At 37.3% G+C, this 20,096-nt stretch overlaps 1 long non-coding RNA gene across 1 annotated transcript in view; it reads left to right on the top strand.

Annotated features, from left to right (window-relative positions):
* The window catches only part of LOC125620327, a 174,894-nt gene extending 155,015 nt beyond the window's left edge, over nt 1-19,879 (top strand). Inside the window, exons 3-4 of the long non-coding RNA XR_007351927.1 lie at nt 15,835-15,929; nt 17,714-19,879. This is a non-coding gene — a long non-coding RNA (uncharacterized LOC125620327). The remainder of the gene's footprint in view (nt 1-15,834; nt 15,930-17,713) is intronic.
* Nucleotides 19,880-20,096: the final 217 nt, after the last annotated feature.

Raw genomic sequence — 20,096 nt, 5'->3', positions numbered from 1 at the left:
ATCTCTAGTACTTTAGACAGTACTTAGCAGGTTCTAGGTGGCCTGCAAATATATTAGAATAAATGAATGAATCAATGAATGATTTCATACAAAATATACTCTAGTCAAGGGTAGAAGTTTCAAAACTAAGTAGGTTTACTTTCAAAAGGTTAGTATATATTATAATAATTTCACTTATATATCATTCTTGAGATAACAAAATTATAGAAATACCCAAAAGATTAGTGACTGCCAGGGTTTGGTAGTAAGGTGGGTAAGGAGGTGGCAGTGGATTTCTGAGGATGTTGCAAGGAATCATTGTGATGAACGTGCCATCTGTATGTTGACTGTGGTGGTGGTCAGATTTTACACATGTAATAAAACAGCATTGAACTAAATGGAGTCATACACATGCACGGGGGCATATAAATTGGTTGAAATCTGAACAAGGTTGGTGAGGGCACCAATGCCAATATTCTCCTTGTGATGTTATACTGAACTTATATAAAAAGTTATAATTGAGGAAAGCTAGGTGAAGGCTCTACACAATTCCTCAGTGTTATCTGTTCAAGTTGCAAGTGAATCTACAAACATCTCAACATGACAGTTTTGACAAAAATAACAAATAAGCTGAAGAGACTTGTTTGGAGGAAGGTTCACACAGAGATAGGGTTGGGCTTGGTTTTGGAAGATGGATAGGATTGGATAAGAGGAGAAAAGACTGCAGAGATGATGTGCAGAATGGGCAGGAAAGTAGGCTTATGAGAATCTCAAGGGAATGGTCACCCAAGTCAATAAGGATGAAGCTAGAAGCCTGGCTTCATTATTTAATGGCTTTGTTTTTAACAGAAAAAGTATGAATTTTGGAGTGTGACCTTCCACCCTTCTGGCCAGTTCCTACACTCTCATCTGTCTGATGGCAGCATCTACCTAATCTCTGAAGTAGGGTTCCTCAGAGCATCGTAGAGGGTATACTCTTCTGGTACAGGCAGGAGGACTAAGGGAGCTGACGCATTGTCACATGGCATTTAGCAAACACAGACTCTTTTCTCCTGCCTTTGGACTCTGTCTATAGGTAAACCAGAGACTCTCGAGTCAAATTTAAGGCAGGTGATTGTACAGTCTCACCCTGCTCAGGGCTGGGGATGCTGCAGAAAGGGGCAGTGCAAGAGGAGAGGCCTGGCATCTATCAGCCTTTAGCCACAACAGAGGCCCTGATATGGTTGAGATATCAGGTGTCCGCCGCCCGCCCCGCCACAGCCAGAAGCTCATTGTGAGATGATGCAAGAACATTTAGAGGAAAAATGATTGGATTATGAGAACCTTGGCCCAATCCGTGAATTAATCTCCTGCTGGGGATTAACTGAGTGGAAACTGAAGGCAGGTAGGGTGTGGCTGGAGGAAGTGGGGTATTAGGGGCAAGTGGAGATCTCTCTCTCCTCTCTCTCTCTGCTTCCTGATCACTATTGTGAGCCTCTTCCTTCTGCCACACTCTTCTACCGTGATGTTCAGCCTCACCTCAAACCCCTAGAAATGGAGCCCCGTTGTCAATAGACTGAGACTTATAAAACTGTGAGTCCCCAAATAAACTTTTGCTCCTTTAAAATTGTTATTGTCAGGTCTCTTAGTCACAGCAGTGAAAAAGCTGACTAAAACAGGACCCATATGAGGACAACACATGAGTAGAAGACAGGAAGCATGCTCAGTCTCAGGATCGGCCAGCATGCCTGACCTCGCAAGAGGAGACCAAGTTCTCAAAGCAGCCTGTCATGGCCAGCTGCAGTGACCATCACTGCCTCTTGGCTTTGCCACCTCTGCCTACCTGGACAAAGCATGAACACAAAGTCAGGGGGTCTTCTGACAGTGATGGCATGATCCATGTCAGCCCCAAGAAGAGCCCCGAGCTCACTTAACCATAATGGTGCTGCTGGGAAAACCAGGTGGCCTTCTAAGGACAACCTTTTTTGGCAGCAGCAGCAGCAGCAGCCACAAGAGCAAAATAGAAAACTTTTTAAATAAAATGTTTGCTCACATACCAACAATTTTCTTAAATCTACATTGAAAATTAGTACCAATTTGGAGACAGAATGAAAGATCTAAAATAATAACTTTCCAAGGAATGTTTCTCCCTCATTTCCTCTAATTTCAAAATTCAAAATGATTACCATTTTAACATCTCGGTTTGTGCCTGTGTATGTATGTAAGTGGGTTTCAGCGTGTCTGTCTGTGTGTGTGTGTTGTCTATAGTGCGTATTAGTGCATTTGTGCTCTTTTCCTCCAAAGAGGAAAAACAGATTGGAGAAACAAAACTGTAGGCTGACAATATATAGTTTTGTAAATACAACATGTAACAATACAAGCATTTACCAATAGGCATTAGCTATAACAATATGAATTCTGCAGCTGAGCCGTATAAAACATATTTAGAGCCAGGGCTTTACAGCATGCTGCTGATGTACTAGGATAGTGTTTATTGAGATGTACAGTGAAACCCGAGGAGATGATCGTGCACAAGAAAGGCATCTAAATTGACTTCTCCAAATTTCTGCTGCTTTCAGGTAATAAAATTCTAACACTCTGGACTCTAAACAAAAATCTCTGTCAAAATGGGATGGTTAGTATGAGATCTGGTCAAAAACGTCAGGCTAGGAAAATAAGTCAACATTTTTCGTTTCAGTGGTTGTGTTTTTTTTCTTGTTTCTTTCTTTTTCTTCTTCTTCTTTTTTTTTTTTTTTTTTTTGGTACAGTTCTGTTTTCTTTCTGTTCGTGCTGCTATTGATACGTCAGGCATCCAATCATGAAAAACAATGTCCATGTCACTAAAATGGCCTCCAGGCATCCAGTATATCTACATTGGGGTTAAACATCTGTGTGAAGATGTGACAGCACACCCTATAAAAGGTATTATTGAGTAATATAGACTTTCTGTAATAACCAAACAGTAAAGAATATAGCTTTTTAAAGGCCTCCCCATGGCTGATCTCATGACTCAAAGATAAGACACTGTGCTGCAAGCTAAGTAATAAAATCTGGTGGATACTCTGGGCTAGCTTGTGACAAATCATATCAAAGTATTATTAAAGAAAGAACTTGAGACCCAAGACTATTATTGATTCTTGACAGAATTTCTTATAAATAAAGTGTTGCAATCAGGTCCCGGACTTGCCAAGGTCCTGGTAGAATTCTTCCTATTATAGGGACGGCTGCAAAATAGTAACGCTCCATTAGTGAGAGCCGAAAGCCTCTGTACACAGCACCACAAGGATAGGTCATGGTCAAAAGACAGCCAATAGGAACACAATCTCCAAAGGCCTTTTATGGCACTCTCCACTGATTCCTTTCTGAAATGGGTAAAACTGCCTCTGAGCTTCCACGCAAAGTAGTTTGTGCCCTGACTGTGTTCCAGAATGAATCTGTGACCCTCCAGAGCACTAAGGACACACCTCCATTAGTGTCCATATTCTTACAGCAAAGGGGCTGATACAGTCAACTGAAATGACAGGGTGATAAATATAAAACCACTATCATCAATAAGACTGGAATGTAAAAGCACTTAGTTTCAGCCTAAGTAACTCACAGAAAGTTTGGTTTCAAGAACCAATGCGTCATCCATCACTACTCTACCTTCTGTTGACAAAGTAATTGTAAGATATCTAGAATGGAGGTTCAATACGAGCTGACATTTTTGAAAGGAGGAATTGTGTGCCGTACTTATTCATTAAATGTATTTTTCCTCTACTAAAGATGTTTCCTTTTTTAGTTTATGTATGAATAACTTTAAAGTTCCCTTGACACTCTGACTTTTCTCTGAATAGCACCTATGTTCATTAACATAAAACCTGAAAGAAAATAATTTTAATGTAGTTTTTTTAACACTTCAAAAGCCTCTAACAAATTGATCGAGCAGCACAATTATGCATTCTAAAGGGAATTATAAAGAGATCACAGAAGGTTGAAGAGTTCTAGTTGAAAAAAATAAAAAAAGAAAAAGAAAAACTTTGGGTGAAAAAGAAAAGAAAAAGAAAAATAGGTGGTTAGTGTGAAACTTTGAAACACATTGAATAAAAGTAAACTCCGGCTGTTGAGGTGTTTTGCATTATCCTATAAATGCAACACTCACAGAGAAGAATAAACAAGAACTCATAGCAGGTTGAGGCTGGGATAATTTGACAGAATGAGATATATTTTATACAAATGTATGAACTTTGGAGTCAGACAGCCCTGGGTTTGAATTTCTGCTCTGCCTCTCTCTTCTTGCATAATGATGAACAACTTACTATTTTCTGAAACTAGGTTTCGTTTTTCTCTAAGACTCTTTGTACTAGATATGAAGATTATATTATATAATGTACTTTTAAAAAGTGCTTACCACACTGCTTTGCACACTCAAGGCATTTAACAGTTTAGTTCTTCTGATCACCATTGGAAGCACATCATGAGAACATAAGTTCTTCCTTTCTTAAATTCTGTGGAAATTTTTTTTTTTTGAAATAACTAATGGTTCTTAATGAAGTGCCAGGGTACAAATAAGAAAAACTTTCTCCTGAGATGGATACATCGTATCAAGCTTAAATTTCTGCCCTTTTTCATTGGCAAGAAGAGAACTCTTGGACTTTGTTTCTTTCTTATTGCATTTTACAAAATCCAGCTATAACTCCTTCCATCTCTTAACAGCCATTATAGATTCTTCCAGTTAGGTTCCCATTCCTTTGGGGACATATTGTGTTATGTAATTTCTCCTATACTGCCAGTTCCTGGAGGGCAGGATCTGTGTCTTATTTGTTTTTGTCCCCACAGTACCTACCACTGGTCTTTGCCGATGGTGAGTACTCAAAAAAACATCTGTTGGATACCTGTTGGATTGCTGTCACATAAAACCAGGCTAAAAGGTAAAGACTCAGAACTTGAAATAAAAAAATTTCTAAGCAGCTAGCCATGCCGTTAACCCTTTTATGCTTTGCAAATAAAGTCATTGTGACCACCATGCAGAGTCCCTTCAATCCATGCAGTCAATCAAAACCATTTACTGAGCCCCAAAGAGTTATAAGTAAAGGATATGCAAGAGAATAAAAAGCTGTACACCAAGCTTTGAGAAACTTACTATCTCGCTAAGAAAATATCCATGAGGGGGATGTTAAAAACACACCACCACCATATGCAGGTTATAAATCTTAGACTGCCAGGCAGTAAACCTCAGCGGACATGTTCCCCATTGCCCTGAGCCATTGTATATAAGTTATAGCACAGAGAGAGTGTATCAGTAAAAATATATTGGACCTGTTGCTCTGCATGAGGCTAGATTTGTACTTAGCTAGACAGCCCCAGCAGCCAGGACAAACCTTCTCTCTTTGTTTCAAATGACAGCCCTTCCTAGTGGTGATGGATATGAGTACTGGAAACAGTTGGCCTTTTCCAGCATCTCAGTTCTCTCTTCTACTGTTTGACCCTTGATCAAGTCACTTAACTTCTTTGTGTCTCACTTTCCTCATCTGCAAAGTGGGAATAAAAGCAGGATCTTCCTTATAGCATGGTGGGGGTTAGGTGATTAAGTGAGTAAGTTTAAGTCAAGCACTTAGAACAGTGAGGCCCTAACGAACACTATTTATCAGTAATTGTGTCTTGGAAGCAGCACATTTGGCAAGAACACTATTCATTAAGGCTCAAGACTCAGTGACAACATTCATCCTAAGAAATCTGAACTGGGGTGGTGATGGGTGTAATCTCACGGCAATCATTTAATTGGGAGGATGAGCCTCAGAGTAGGGAATTGGAGACCGTAGGCATGCGCTGATGTTGAAATAACAACAGTTTGCCAGTATTTTACATGTCTACTTACATACTTCCAAAAACTTTACTAAAGGTTTTATTGCCCTCTTTTTAAAACTTAGGAAACCGAGGCTCTGGGAATTTGGCTTGTTTAAAGAGCCAACAGCAAGTGTTGAGTTCAGTATTAGATTCTACCCGAATTCCATTGCTTGAATCTTATGAAGACACCATTCTGTCTATGAAATAGCTCTCAAAGGTGGAGGAGAATTGTTTTGTCAGGAATCAGGTTTACAGTTCACCTCTTCATCCTGCACACAGGTTAGAGCCACCAGGAAATTTCTTCTCAAAGAGATCAACTGGCTTTAACTGGATCCAGTCTATGTATCTTTTGCACAAAGGAGAGAATCTCCAATTCTTCACCTTGAAACTTTCTCAGCCCCAATGCAAAATTTAAGAGACAAAAATCAAATGTTCTTTTGCTGTTTAGATGCTCTGTTGCTTGCCTTCTGCAGCAGCACTCGGGTCCCCGGAGCACCTGAACCCATTTATTTTCCATCTGTTTCTTGCCTTCCTAAAGCAATTTTATTGCACCCCAGAAGGCTTCGCTTCTCTCAATTAGAGAGGGAAGAAACACTCAAAGATACAGATGCACCAGAGACTTTGCAGGTGGGCCAGGAGGATAAACAGGTTCAAGAGCCCAGGAAGGCAGATATCTGATCCTTTAGCACTTAGACACGCATTGGGTTGGCTGACTCTTGGCTGAAAGATTACGACTTAAGGAGAACTGTGCCTAGGAGCCCATTTTGTGGGGAGAAAGTTGACTTTGCCCAGCAATGGGTGAAGGTGAGGGCGCTTTCCTACACAGGTGGGAGAGGTATACAAGTTGATGGGAAGGTAGGTTTTCATTCATTCTGATAAAATGTAAGAAGGATTTGGAAAGTTACAGGGCTGCAGAGTGCTCAGAAGTCTTGACGAATCCCTTTTCTCCCTGAGGATGGCCTCAGGCTCATCCCTCTGAAGTAAGAACAACTAAGCCCATCATTTTGTACCATCAACATAGATGCTGGCTGCCCCTGGGGGAAGATCGCCCTATGAAACCCTAGAAACTGTTTCCCCAGAGGCATGCCAGGTTTAAAAGATGCAATTAGGACTGGCTTGGGAAAAATGAGAGAATTTGAAATCTGCAGTGTGGGGAGATGCAATGGAAGGTGGAGGGGACTTAATTCATAGCTTGTCAGGTATCTGGAAACAGCACTCACTCATGGGCTTCTGGGACTCCAAATTGTTAGGAGAGCCAATTATTTCACCTATTAAGGTTTTAATGTGGCACCAATAAGTCAAAACCAGTTTAACAACTAGGAATTATAGTTGATATAAAATGTTTGAATTTGGGCTAATAACATATACTAAGTTAGAGACAGATGAGATTTAGAATGACTAAGGTAAAAAACTGGGTTCATAATGGACACATTAATAGACCACTAAACTGACTTTAAAGGCTCTGGCAGGCACAGTCAAGACACCAAACATATAACAACTCCATCCATCTTGAGCTTCCTCATCATGTCACCTAATAGAATTTCAAACACTGTTAGCACACTGATAAATGGTTATTGCATATTACCCACGCATGCTGCCTTTCCAATTAAAAGACAGGAATGGGCATCTGCTATTTTGTTGTATCGGGTCATCTTTCCTTATCTTTCTTTATGCTGAAATACCAAGTTTTATTTCTCAGGATTGTTTTAGGAGCCATGAATCCTTTCTCTAATTCTAGGGTGGAGAGATGCCTTTATGGCCTAAGGACAAAATCTCCTGAAGTAAAAATACTTAGATTAGCTTGAGAAAAAGTTAACCAGGTGGCTCCTGTGGGACTGAGCTAGCCAATATCTCAGAGGTTGGACCTGATTCTCCATTGCCATATCAGCAAGGCCAAGGACCATCATCATTCACTGACTCACCAAAAATAATTTTTTGAGTGACTTCTATAAGCCTGACAATGTTCTAGTCATGGAGAATACGGCAACAGATTATACATGATTTGTGTGCTAACAGGGTTGAAGAGTTTGTGGGAGACAGCCAAAGAGCCCCTAAAATAGTTAAATTACAAGTAAGTTTACTATGAGGGACCCACAGAAAAGAGAAAAAGTCCAAGAATACTTCTCTGAGGAATGCCAGTTAATCAGAAATTTGCTTCATACATCAGATTTATTCAACTAAAGAACAGAAGGAAAAAATATACCAAAGGTCTAAAGAAGAATAGGGCTTTTACTACCCCCCTCAAAAAAAGGAAAGGGTTGATTAGCAGAGACCACTTTGTGAGGAGCACACTGAGGATTTAAGGTTTTGTTCTAAGAGCAATGGGAGGTCACCGAAGGGATTGAACCAGGTAAGCCATGTGGTTAAATTGGAGTTTTTGAAAAAACAGTGTTATTATTGCAATGTTGGAAGTGGACTAAAGGGATCAAGAGAGACAGAGGGAAGTGAAATCAGTTAGCTATTCATTAATTCATGTGTGAGAAGATCAGGATGCTGATGGTGGAAATAAGAGTACTGCAAGGTTCAAGATCTGCTTCGAAAGTGAGATTAGTAAGACCCGTGTCAGGTAGGATATAGGGATGGAGAGAGAGAAAGGTGTCAAGAACCACTCCCAGGGTTCTGGTGCGACTGAGTGGATAGAGATGATATTTAACTACCTGAGCTTATGGCAAATGTAGAAATCCACAAGGAAATTCCACTAAAGGTATATTAATCTCTTGTCTATTGTAGTGGCTTAATACGGGAGCCTCATTGATATAGAACTTAGTCCAGAAAGACTAAGTAAGAAACCAGAATAGATTTCACTAAATCCATGAGATAAAATGTGAACTTTAATATAGAAAAGTCCCTTAAACTCTCAATCAAAACCACCCATTTACTCTCCCTTTGAACATAATGTATTGGACTTTCTCATTTGGCACTAACATAAAAACAATGATACAAAGCAATATACAGAAACAAATAAATGATCCACAAAATAGGCAGAAACATCCATAAGAATATAAAAACAAAATAAGAGTGTGTGATTTGCAAGAAAGAAAAAAAAAGATGTATGGTAGATGGTGAATTTTCATTGTTTTGATTGTATTTGCCCGAGGAGGATACTTCTCTCAAATTTCCCTATCTGGCTGGATTCAATAACACAATTTCTATTTCACTCTTATTTCTTCCTTTGTGTTTTGTCCTTTTGGTCACCCCATCCCCCTTCTTATCTTCACTTTTCACCCTTGTTTTCTTGGTAATTATGAAATTAAACTCTAATAATTACATAGATGTACAACAAAAGGTGCAATGAAGGTTACTGAGGGTTTCTTAAAGGTCAGCAAATACACAAAGAAGGACTTAGGAAATCTTCTGATTTTCCATTGAAGCATCATTAGACTATAATAAAAAAAAACATATAGAGACCATTATTTATCCTTGGATCCAGATCTTAGCACAATGTCTAGGAAAACTGATGTAAACGGTTTTCAGTGAATGGATATAATGAGTGTCTTGCAAAAATGTTAAAGGCTTGGGAATGAGGTGGGATCTTTATAGTGAGGATGGGTATAAGAGCAGTCAGTGGGAGAGCAAATTATATGAGTGACAAAAACAGGTTTCACAGATTATATTAGAAGTCATTTCTAATTGTCAGGGTAAATTATTTTTTTCATGTTAGTTTAGCCACGAAGATTGTGGCATCTCTTTCCTTTGGCATTTAATTTAATTTGATATTTTTGTTATTACAAAAATAATATTACAAGAAATTGAAATATAAAAATACATGAATTTCAGTCTCTAGTAATTAAATACATCAAATTAAATTCAAGTTTATCTGATTCCACCTCCTAGTCTCTATCACACACACACACACATACACACAAACTGAATAATATCTGAGAAGCAATAATTATAGCATGCATACAAGTAGGCATTTTAATCGTTTTATGTAATATTATGTCATAAACTTTGTATAAAATTTTTAGTTATGGTTTTAATGACTGCATTAAAAATTCCACCAGTTTAGCCTCAGCAACTTAGTGAGGTCCTAAACAACTTAGCAAAACCCTGTTTCAAACTTAATTTTAAAATGGATTGGGCTGGTGATGTGACTTAGTGGTTAAGTGCCACTGGGTTCGATTCCTGGCTAAAAAAAAAAAAAATTCCACCAATTGGAAAATGGCAATCTGAGCACCTGTTCACGTTTCAAAAAAAATTCATTAAAATAACAATGAAAACGTATCAAAAGGGATACATCAATATTCATTAATTCATTTGTTTGTGCATCCATTCATTCAACAAATATTTATTAAGTGCAAACTATGTGATGGACAAGTTTATAGGCTCTCAGTCCATAGTGAGAGTGAGAGTTCATCTCTGTTCTCATAGTGATTACAATCTAATGAGATGGGAGACATGTTTCCCAGGGAACTTCAGGCAGATTCAGTCCTGAAGTTGGCAGGCATGAAGATCAAGAGTGGGCTTTGGTGCATGGTTCAGTCCAATTAAATGAAGGGATTTCTATAAAAGAGCAGACTGTTGATTTCTCCACCACCCACAAGGGTCCAGAGCAGCATTTGCCTCCATCTTAATTAAGACCTTGAGAACTGATTTTTAAACAGTGTTAAATTTTACCTCAGATGGCCCTTACTGGGAGGCTGGGATTAGAGAAAAGAGACCACCACTGGAGATAACCCTAAAAACACACAATAATAGTACATCCAAGTGGTGATGGAGCACAGATTTCAGGCGAGCACAGAAATGAAGAAATCACTTTGGTTTTGTGATACACTCTCCCTTTCAGGGATAATATTAGGAGGACTGAACCTCCTGCCAATACTGCACAGGGAAGCCTGCTGATGGTCTGAAGCACTGCCCCGCCCCCATGGGGGCCTCACCTGGAAGAGAAGTGGTGCTTTGGTAAATTAAGAAGTGGCAACACAGGCCTGTAATCCCAGTGGCTTGGAGAATAAGGCAGGAGGATGGCAAGTTCAAAGCCAGCCTCAGCAACTTATTGAAGCCCTAAGCAACTCAGTGAGACTGAGTTGTCTCTAAGTAAAATATAAAAAAATGCTGGACACATGGCTCATGGGTTAACTGCCCCTGGGTTTAATCCTCAGTACAAAAAAAAAAGTGGCAACAAAAATCCTGTCATCAGTATGCTAACTTCATGGTCCCCATCCATCCATGTTAAAACAGTTCTTTAAACAATAGCATAAAAAAAGGCTACCATATATAATCAAATAGAACCCTAGGGAAATAGCTCTCTAGATTTGAAAAAGAATCTAAAAAAAACAAACAACAACAACAAAAAACTAAGTGGTATCTTGGGATATATTAAAGAAAATATTGTATCTATAGGCACAATTAGATCCACTCCATAAAGAAAGTAATCAAAAAGCAGAACAGATTTTTGGAAATTAAGTAAGATTTGTAAAGTGTGAAAAATAATCAGTAGAAGAATTCAAGAATGCCATAATGAATGCACATGATTGAAATGAACTTGTTGGGGGTGATCTTGGAGATGAGGATGAGAAAAATCTCTCACAAGTAAACAATAAAGGAATGGAAATTATGAGAAAATTCTTGATCAAACTTCCACCCCCAACAGATCAAAGTATTTTATTAGATAATTGTTTTTGCAAATTGAAATCCTAGGAGCAGTTGCATGACATTTCAAAAGTTAGGAGCAATGAGAAATCCTACAACATCCTAGACGGGAAAAAAAAATTGATCACCAAGCATCAAAATCAAATTGGCATTACACTTTTTAATCAGGAGTAAAAATTAGTAGTTTTCAACCTCTACCAACATTAAGCCTCTAGTCAGGCTATCAGTTGTGTTGGAGAACTCAAAGACATTTTCTTAAGGACAAAAACAAACAAAAAAACATAAAGAAGAAATTACTTAAGGATGTATTCCAGCAAAACAAAATAAGGATCCTGAAAAATATAAGCTGCAGAACTGATGCACTATGGTACTAACACAGAACAATGCAAAGAGAAGATAACTGTGCAGCAGGCCTAATGAGCAATGGTTAAAATTAGTGAGTATTACATAAAGATTGTCCATAATAAGCAAGGCAATTCCATTGCAATTGCATAATTCTAAAACTAAAAATTCTCTATGGTAAGATAAAATCATTCGCCCTTCCCTCTCTTGGTAAGGAAATTAAATTCTAAGCACAAACAGATGCAATGAAAGCTATAATCCAAATAGCAGAACATATTAAGAAAGTAAGGAAGAACAGATCGGCAGACAGACTCTCTTCACTCTTGCGGCCAGACTTGCCATTGTCCTTTAAGCAACACAGATTAACATGTGCTTGCCTGGATTCAACCTCTTGGTTCTTCTGAAATTGTATTTACACTATGGTGATACTACATCTACGCTTATTTATTTTCAGCTTTATCATCAACTTAAATACAAAGCAGAGAAGACAATTATACAGAATAGAGGACACAGAGACCAATCCATAAAATTGCAACTACCTTATATTAGACAAAGGTGCTAAAAGCATGCAATGGAGAAAGGAAAGCATCTTCAACAAATGGTGCTGGGAGAACTGGAAATCCATATGCAACAAACTGAAATTGAATCCCTTTCTCTCACCATGCACAAAAGTTAACTCAAAATGGATCAAGGAGCTTGATATCAAATCAGAGACTCTGCGTCTGATAGAAGAAAAAGTTGGCCCTAATCTCCATCACGTGGGGTCAGGCCCCAAATTCATTAATAAGACACCTATAGCACAAGAGTTAAAACCAAGAATCAACAAATGGGACGAATTCAAACTAAAAAGTTTTTTTCTCAGCAAAAGAAATAATATGTGAGGTAAATAGGGAGCCTACATCCTGGGAACAAATTTTTACCCCTCACATATCAGATAGAGTTCTAATCTCTAGAGTATACAAAGAACTCAAAAAGTTAAACAACAAAAAAATAAATAACCCAATCAACAAATGGGCCAAGGACCTGAACAGACACTTCTCAGAAGAGGATATACAATCAATCAACAAATACACGAAAAAATGCTCACCATCTCTAGCAACCAGAGAAATGCAATTTAAAACTACTCTAAGATACCATCTCACTCCAGTAAGAATGGCAGTCATTATGAAGTCAAACAACAACAAGTGCTGGTAAGGATGCGGGGGAAAAAGGTACACTTATACATTGCTGGTGGGACTGCAAATTGGTGCAGCCAATTTGGAAAGCAGTATGGAGATTTCTTGGAAAGCTGGGAATGGAACCACCATTTGACCCAGCTATTCCCCTTCTTGGACTATACCCAAAAGACCTAAAAAGAGCATAGTACAGGGACACAGCCACATCAATATTTATAGCAGTACAATTCACAATAACTAGACTGTGGAACCAACCCAGATGCCCTTCATATAGATGAATGGATAAAAAAAATGTGGCATTTATACACAATGGAATATCACCCATCACTAAAAAATAACAAGATCATGGCATTTTCAGGGAAATGGATGGCATTAGAGCAGATTATGCTAAGTGAAGTTGGCCAACCCCTAAAAAACTAATGCCAAATGTCTTCTCTGATATAAGGGGGGGTGACTCAAAATGGGATAGGGAGCAAGAGCATGAGAAGAAGATTACCACTAAATAGGGAAGAGAGGTGGGAGGGAAATGGAGGGAGAAGGGGAATTGCATGGAATATGGAAGGAGACCCTCATCGTTATACAGAATACATGTATGATGATGTGAGGGGAAAAAAAAAAGAAGTGTGTCACATTAGATTGAGTAGAGAGATGTGATGGGAGGGGAGGGAAGAAGAAGGGAGGATAGGAAGGACAGCAGAATAAAATAGATACTAGTATTGCTGTATGTATATACGTGCCTGTATGACCAATGTGATTCTGCAACCTGTACACTCAGAAAAATGAGAAATTATACCCCATTTGATTCAAATGTATGATATGTCAAGATCATTGTACTGTCATGTGTAACTAATAAAAAAAAATGAAGTAATAATATCATAGCAATTTGAATCTGGAGCAAGAGGGAGAGAAAAATACATGATTAAAAAATTGGTTTGTTTGTTTTCTCACTTATGTTGTTAGGAATAAACAGGTACTCTTTAAATTGATGGATAATGAGTAAATAGAAGACTAGATATATCATTTAGTTATAAATGTAAATGCTAGAAATAGTAATAACTAATAAAATTGAGAGATAATAAGTATTAAAATAATAGTGCTTTATAGTCTGATATAAATAGATACAATATAATATAGATAATTGATAAATAGAAATACAAATATAGTATTTTGAATTTTATGTAGCAATTTACGGTGGATGAACCTTGACTCTCATTACATCTTTGTTGTATTGTTTTTTCATCAGATGACTCAGAAAAATAACTCTCAGTAATTAGTGGTAAAATAACTCATAACTGCCATTCAATTTCTAATTTAATTTCTCTAAGAGGAGAATAGGCTCATGGCTTTTGTGTGAATAGTTACTCTCACTTTAATTCCCACAAGAAGCAGAAACGGACTTGGGAGCAACTGATTTGGGATCGGGAAAGCCAGTGAGCTGGTGTCACTTACTTGCTCCCAAATCAGAGGCTCTTTAGCTTGACCACACACCGATGATTCAATGAGAAACAAATGCTGATTCAATGAAAAACAAAAGAGAACCATTTTTTTTCCAGTTATTTACTTATTTATATGTGGTGCTGAGAATTGAACTCCATGCCTCACACATGCAAGGAAAGCATTCTATACCACTGAGCTACAACTCCAGCCCCAAAGGAGAACCATTTTGAGAAAGCATAACTATAGGAATCTTCACAGAAATATGGACAACTTTGAGGAGTTAGCAAAGCACTGTGAAGACCATGTATCCTTGTATCCAGTCTTGATTTTTTTTTTTTTTTTGTACTGGGGATTGAACCCAGGGGCACTTCACCACTGAACCATATTCTCAACCATTTATTTATTTATTTATTTAGGCACCAAGGATTGAACCCAGAAGTGCTTAACAGCTGAGCAACACCCTCAGCCCTCCCCCACTTTTTTCTGTTTTGAATTTTGAGACAGGGCTGCTAAGTTGCTGAGGCTGTTTTTGAACTTGTGATCCTCCTGCCTCAGCCTTCTGAGTGGCTGGTATTACAAGCTTTGCCACCATGCCTGGCTCCAATCTTGATGATGATGATGATGTACTGGGGATTGAACTCAGAGGCACTCGACCACTAAGCCACATCCCCAGCTCTATTTTATATTTTTATTTAGAGAGAGGGTCTCACTGAGTTGCTTAGCACCTCACTTTTGCTAAGGCTGGCTTTGAACTCACAATCCTCCTGCCTCAGCCTCCCGAGCCACTGCAGTCTTGATTCTTGACATTGCATTCTGGATATATGGCAAAGCAGGGAGACTCTGGTCAGAGCCTATCAAAGTTTAGGTATAATTCTCATGTTTTGGGGAGTTGAGTTTTGCTAGTTAGTCTCTCTCACTCCTTTTTTTTCCCCCTTATCCAAACACATTTAGCTGATTTTAGAAAAAGATCTCATTTGGGATAATTATATTCATCAATCAAATTCAATTTTGATCCACTCTGTACAAGTTCAATGCAATTTTAAATAAAATTCAAGTCTACTCTTAGGGCCCTTTGCTTTAAGAATAGATGGCAAGGAAACTATAAGACATGGAATTAAAAAGAGATGATGCTCAGGGAATAACACATTAGCAACAGATTTCCAGTGGCTAGAACTGCACAGGACTGTGGTCACCCTGGGTGGCACCAAAGTGCAGACAACAAAAGGCCAGATGGACCAGATGATAGGTTATGCTTGCTTTACAAACTGTGTGACCCTTCACAATTACTAACCCTCTCCAAGTAACATTTTCCTCTCTATAAAGTGGAAATATCGAAGATAATTAGACATAACCTGTCTACCTCATTGATTTTTTATGGCAATTAAATAATATTTAAAGCTTTTTGTAAATGTAATGTATTATTAATATCACCATCCACACCATTATTGAAGAGATATTTAAGAAAAATATTTGATTCCTTCTTCTCTCTTTCACTCTTGTCTAGCACTGAGGAGACTGATGATAGGATTTCAGAAGTGGCACCAGCTCAATGGCTTTCCTGCTCCCAAATCAGAGGCTCTTTAGCTTGACCACACAATGGTAAGATGGAATATGAAGTTGCTCGCTAACAATAGAATTCCAATTTGGAACCCTCAAGGTGGGTTACTTCCATAATTAAACACATTTGGTGGTTCCTTTTACCATCCTTCATTCCAAAAGACCTTCATATATACTATTTTTGTTTCTCAATGGCCTCTGTCTTTAAGATCTCTGTATGTTTTTGGTTTGCTCTTTTCTCTTGTCCTTTGAATCATTCCTGTCCTCTTGCATTATCAGTAAATCATCATTAGATGTTTAATAAATTACTATGCAAAGCATTTGAAGCATCAACTAACTACTGATTAGTATGTCCAAGGAAAACCACTTTTTGATTAAATTGGGCTTATGGCTATGGATAGGAAATATACCCCTTGTGATAGGCAGATCTCCAAATCAAATTGACAATACTTCTCCAGGCATTTGTCTTATCTCATTAGCCATTCAGGACCATTAATGTTATAATATTTAATTTTCTATGTAAATAAATGAATTAAAAATGAAAGTAAAGTGAGAGTTGGTGAGCTATTACTTTTATTAGGTTGCGACCCTCACTAAGTACTGTAGACAGCACTGAAGATTTTAAAAATATTTTAGAAAGTTGGAGAAGAACCTAAGTCCCCTAATCCTCTCCTGAACTGGTTCCTTTTATACAATTTAACTTTAAAAAACAATTCATACAGCAAAGAATTTGGTTTGTTGTTTTTGTTCTGTGTTCCAAGCATTAATTGCAACAAAAATCACTTTTTGGATGCTATTTATCTGTTGAACAATAATTCCAAGAGTGCTCTGCGACTCAGTGTGCAATTCTCTCCTCTGCATCCACTCCCTCAGTAATGCTCTCCATTCCTCTGGCCATAAATACTACTTCTATGTGCTACTTATATCCTTGCCGCAACCAATCCACAATGCATACATCTAAATACCTACTCAGCTTTATACTTGAATGTTTAATAGTCATGTTAAACTTAACATTTACAAATAAACTGAACCCCTAGTTCCCCCCACCAACTACTCCTCTTACAATGTTCCTCTTATGTATCTAGTGCACCCATGTTAATCAAGAGGCTAATATTAAAGTACTGGATCTATCCTTGCCCGTCTCACTTCCCATGTTCAATCCATCAACATATTCTGTCATATACTCTTTAAAACATTGTCCAGATTGGGCCATTTCTCATGACCTCGGCACATTTCATTCCAGTGCAAATACCATCACCTGTTACTGACAATAGCCATGGTTTCCTAGTAGGTTTGTAGGCCTCAGTTCTCACCACTTCAGTTGATTCTCCAAATGGTAGCAAGATGACTTTCTAATCATTCATCAAATCAATCTTCCGAAGGTTTACTGAGTTATGTAAACTCAAAGGCAGAATTTTTGCCATGGCCTACATGGCTCTGTGTGGAGTAGCCTTTGGCCGTCTTCCCCTACTCTCATGTCCATTCGACCTCATGCTTACTGAAACCTACCTAATCTGCTTTTGCTCCTTATTGTGCACTTGCTGTTTCCAGAGCTTAGAGAAACCAGGCATCCTGTTTGCCTAGAGCCCAATTTATGTCAGCTTATTTGATGTTTCATTTGCTTTGGCATTATGAGACCCTGACTACTGTTTCATTAAAATAATGGAGAATCCATCTGGTAGGCTTCCACTTTGTAATTCTAGCTTTTGGCATCATCTCATCTAGCAGTGTGTGAGAAACATATGCAATGAGCTGAGTTTTCACTTTGTCATGTAATAAAGTATGAAAACGACCAAGAACAATCTATCCCTCCTATTTCCCAATAGGGTGTCACCAAGACCTTCCTTTCAGGGAAGAGTGCAGAAGGCTTGCAAGCAAATGGCTGGGTAGCAAACTCTTCTCTTGTAAGTGGAACTGGAGGAAATATCATCCTGCCACTTCTGTCAAGCATTTGTTGTACTGGAGCACCAAGCTGTGAGATTCATAAAGCCACCAGGTTGCTAGTTAATGCCAGGGGGAAATCAGCAAAAATATGATTTCAATGCAGGTGAAATTTATGCAGAAGCAAGATGGCACAGTCTTTCCATAGAGTGTAAAATGTATAGGCTGAACACACTTAGGTTTGGTTATGACTTAATGTAGACTGACAACTATTTATATACTTAATTCATGATACCTTTTTTTTTCAATTTTTGAAATAAAGTATTTCAAAGGCAATGAACTAAAAATGATCTGCTACATAGAAGTCAAAGTGCTGATTTGTCATTCTCATATTGATGTTGATGTTTAACTTGCCCATAGGCTTATCAACATTTACTTCTTACTTTAGGGACCACAGATGATATCACAGGCATGTGAAAATCAGAATGCATAAATCTGCTGATGAAGCATCAATATCTATTTCAAAAGCTAGTGCTTATTTTAAAGCCTGATCCCCAAAAGATAATTTAATTGATGCAGCTGCAGAATGTATGTTTACAAATCGCTCTCTGAACCATGACTTTTCATTTAGATCAAAGGATTGTTGTATTAAATTAGTTGTGTTTGTTTTCAATTCCAAGTCCTTTGTTTTGTTTTTACATGAGTTGAAAGTAAAGCATTAGCTGTTAACATGTTGAGCTCATTAACTGAAGAAGTCATGTTAGTTTCCTACCAGTGTCAAGTAGAAAATCAATTTATTCCAATAATTATTTGATTTTTTATATGACTCATTGAATCAAAGGAAAGTTTTGTAATTTCACTTTGTTATAAATGAAGCACCTGAAGTTACTGCAAATGCTATTGTGAAATCAGTTAAGTAAAACATTAGCCATAATTATTTGTCTTGCTATGATAATAAAAATAAAAATTGAGAGGAACCCAGTGCTATGGTAAAAACAGTTTTTACTGAATTAAAAAGCTTCTGGAGTATATAGGTACTTGAAATTGATTGTGATATACACATAATTCACAATTATGTCCAAATGGATTGAGATATTTCATCAGGGAACTAGAAGTGTAGCTGTTAATATATGTATGTGCATACACACACAACATACATCATAGCTGAGCAACAACACGTGACAACACTAATAATGAACACAAGAAAAAATTACTTCAACATGGCAATATAAGCTTTCCGTCTTTACTATCCATCATCAAATGGGACTTAGAAATATTTGTACCTTTGAAAAACTGCTTTTTAAATTAACCTTCTTGTCCCATTAAGATATTGTACATTTTTTATAAGTGACCCCAAATTTTGTTTGTATTTTGATCAAAATTATTTGAAAAACTTGATTCAAATTATTAAACAAATGGAGATGCAAACATCTCCATCTTTTGAATCCTTTAGCAAACTGCAATTATGAATACAAAGTGTATACAAAGTGTTGAAATTCATCCCTACAAAAGCAAAGGAGGAACTGAATAAACAAAATCATGAAAGTAAAATTTTATAATTATAGAATAGCTCAAATTGTGGGAAGAACCTTTTGATAAAATTCCTCCTTTTAATTGAATAAACAATATTATATACTGGAATTGAATCAAACTGAGACAGTTTAAGATTTTATAGCATCTATATCTAGCAAAACACTCAATAGAAACATAAAAAGAGAAAACTTATTTGACGAGTTTTGCCTTGTAAAAATATTTGTCAAAGAAAGGCCTTAAAAGACAGTACCTGTGAAAATATTTGGCCTGAACTATTTACATATTTCAATATAAAAAATAGATTTGAGAGTATTTTCTATTTCACAGAATATGCTCTCAGGTTACTGATATCTCAACATTTATGTGGAAAATATTTCCCTTAATTTAAAATATTATGGGGGGCCGGGGTTGTGGCTCAGTGGGCAGAGCGCTTGCCTAGCATGCAGGAGACACTGAGTTCGATCCCTGGTACCACATAAAAATATGCAAATAAAATAAAGGTATTGTGTCCATTTACAACTAAAAAATAAAATAAAATAAAATAAAATAAAAATAAAATATTATGGCATATAGAGAAATATTAGATGGAGATGTCAAAAATTTCAATTTTTAAATTTCAAAATGTAACTTAGAAATTTCAGGAAGTTTTATGAGAAAAAAATTGAAAGATATACATACTGAAAAAATACTTTTTTCTGCAATATTTGTAATATGGTGAGATAGATATGGTTTAAAACTGATTACAATTTATGAATATAAATCTGGAATAATTGTTTGACCTGTTATTTTTTAAAT

This window comes from Marmota marmota, unplaced genomic scaffold, assembly GCF_001458135.2.
Source record: "Marmota marmota marmota unplaced genomic scaffold, marMar, whole genome shotgun sequence".
Taxonomy (NCBI): domain Eukaryota; kingdom Metazoa; phylum Chordata; class Mammalia; order Rodentia; family Sciuridae; genus Marmota; species Marmota marmota.
The sequence above is the reverse complement of the archived record's forward strand: the minus strand, read 5'-3'. Positions and strand labels throughout refer to the sequence as shown.